Here is a 2,867-nt window from a genome sequence, read left to right on the forward strand (position 1 = left end):
CTACCAGAGTTATGATGCAGGCCTTCCCAATCCCAATCTTGGATCTTGTAAGGCCATGTTATGTTGTTGACCCTGCACATGCTCATTGTGCTCTGGGCTGCTGTTGAAAAGCTAGGCTTAAGTGTTGTAGGAAATCATACAAACATTAGCAGAGTAACGTTTTGACTGTAATAGAAGCTGATGCTACTATGTTCTGATACTGGATGCACTGGTTTCTCAGCTGCCATGTAAATGTCTGAATTTGTTACTAATTGTACTGTGACGTCTGTATTGTATATATACTGAAACACCTCTGTGTTTAGCATGCACAGCATTGGCCTGAGTGCAGCTAAACAGAGCAGAGATCGGCCCAAAAATGCATGTATTTGCATTGTTCGGCTGATCTCCACTCCACGTAGCTGCACTTACGCTGATGCTATGCCAGTTAGTGCAGCTATGTCAGTGTCAGTTTAGCTATACACAGAAGGAACGGATCGGCTTCTCTTTGTCTAACTACAGAATGCAGATGGGCCCATATGTCCAGTGTGCCTTTTACCCTTTGGAATCCCACTTTACTAGCCAAGCTTTTTTGTTGCTTATATTACTATTCCAGTTTTATCATTGGATTTCATTTGGAAAGAGTAGTTGCATAGGTGATATGAAAGATGAGACAGTGAAATCCATTGAAAGGGGGATGTTTTAATGGGTTAACTGTGTGATTAGAGCAAGGATAGTAAGAAACCCAGAAATTAAATGAGTATAGCCAGGACAGTGGTGGGACCAAACAATGGATAAATCTTCTCTCTGACTTATAATTGCTTATGCAGTGTTCAGAAGAGTGCTTGCAAAAGGTGTCAAGGGTGACATGAAGCAGCATGAGTTCTGCCAAAGGGTGCAGAGTGCAAACTACAAAAAAACTGTGAGAAAAAGGGAAGTTAGAGAGCACCGACTGGTTTTAATGGGGTCCTCCACACAAAAATAATTTTTCTTTGGAAAAAGAAAATGTAGTTCTATGCATCTTTCCACTCTACATAAAACAAATGTGCATTGGAAAGTTTCTTACAATCCCCTTTTCTTTCATAATGAAAAAAAATGTAGTATTTGAGTGGGGGATCCCTTTAGGGTTGTGCAGAAAGACATTTGTTTCAGAGAACCTAACATCAGAGGGGCTCCTTGAGGGTGGCAGGCTCAGCTATAGATAAAACTAGAAAGGAAATATGTTGCATGACATTTATTGGGTGTAGATATACATCCCAGATGTATGTTGAGAGTTGTAGTCCAATAATAACTGTAAGGCTGACATAGCTGATTCATGTTTGTTACCCCTTCAGTTGAGAACCACAGCTTTTCTGCATTGCCAGGGACCTCTCCTTCTCTAAATCATACATGTGGGTGACATTTTTGTAAACCTAATCATTTCCTTATTTCCCACGGCAAATGAACCCCCCCCCTATGGTCCTGATGCAAAATCCCTCCTCCTGATGTGATGCTCATTCGCAGTTCTACTGCTTACACATACACACACGAGCCGTAAACCTTAATTTCACCACGTTTTTTTCACAGTGTACAAACACCCAACATACCGACAAAAATAGACCCAACATATAATAAGTGTCGGACTTGCTTGGAGAGGAAACCACCTCCCTGTCTTTTTTAGGATTTATTCTTTTCAGTGCATTTTGTTTCCTGTGTCCATAGAAACTGTCATCACCGGAGAAAATAGAGAAGCTTTGAATGCTCTCCCCACCCTATGGCCTTAATGGCACAAACAACTGATGCACGCGCCAGTAAAAAAACACACTGACACTTTCTGTGAGATGACAGAGGTGATCCTGACAGTCCTACCAGTATAGCTACCTAAGCTAAAACTGAAGTATACAAACTGAACGGGCATGCAACCAGGTTGGATGAGACTCCAATCAGTTGAAATCAGTGCAGCCCTTAAAAATCAGCCATCCTTTCAGTACATGATATGATTTTTGTATCCCTGCTTCTGGGCCATATTTATTCACATAATGTTTAGATATATAGCAGAATGCGCTGTAATCTGTTATATGTGATATGACTGCTGCACTCGGATTTTTTTGGAATGTAGGCTAATCAGTTCATGGTTGCAAACTGCCCCAGTTCCCCCAAATGTTCTGTACTGCAAAAGACACTAAGAAATATTGATAAAGCCGCTGATATCAGTAAGGAGCTATGATGTTTTACACTGGAACTGGAGGCACTGGGGATCTGTAATGTATAGCACGGGGCATTACTGACTGTATACTGAACTGCAGGGGGCACTAAGAGACTGATTTACTGACGAATAAATGCATTAATCATTAATAATTGTTACCCACTTTAGACACAAAAATCGCCATCTGCCCCCTGTGATTCATGTCCAACTCCATTCCCATTACTGTTCAATGGTGAGGAGTTTTGTGCTGGTATAGAGGGATTACTGGTGTCCTGTGCAGTTTCAATATATGATTGTGACTAGGGCCAGGGTTAGTGAAGGGTGGCTCTGGGCAAAGCAGCATGAAGGGGTACATAGAGGGACAATATTAGAAAAATCAAGTATGTCCATCCTACAGTGTTAAAACTATTGTTGATCTACTGCTCAGCCTTCTGCTATTGGTAGCTTTGTTGGAGTAGTGGTTCAAAAAACAATGTAAGTAGGGCTGATGGATGAATAATCTTGTTTTATATGCTAAAATCTCAACTGTTGCAGATTTATAGTGTTCTGACAGTTTTTATTAGGTGATTTTAACTGCAACATGATGACCCCAATTAGTCCTGGTCTTCCCACTTCTCTATCTATCGTCTTCCTTTGATCTTCATCGGTGGATAAATACTGGCACCCATAAGGATGATCACGTCCTTGATCTGATGTTTACCAAAAA

Source organism: Xenopus laevis, chromosome 9_10L (genome assembly GCF_017654675.1).
Source record: "Xenopus laevis strain J_2021 chromosome 9_10L, Xenopus_laevis_v10.1, whole genome shotgun sequence".
Taxonomy (NCBI): domain Eukaryota; kingdom Metazoa; phylum Chordata; class Amphibia; order Anura; family Pipidae; genus Xenopus; species Xenopus laevis.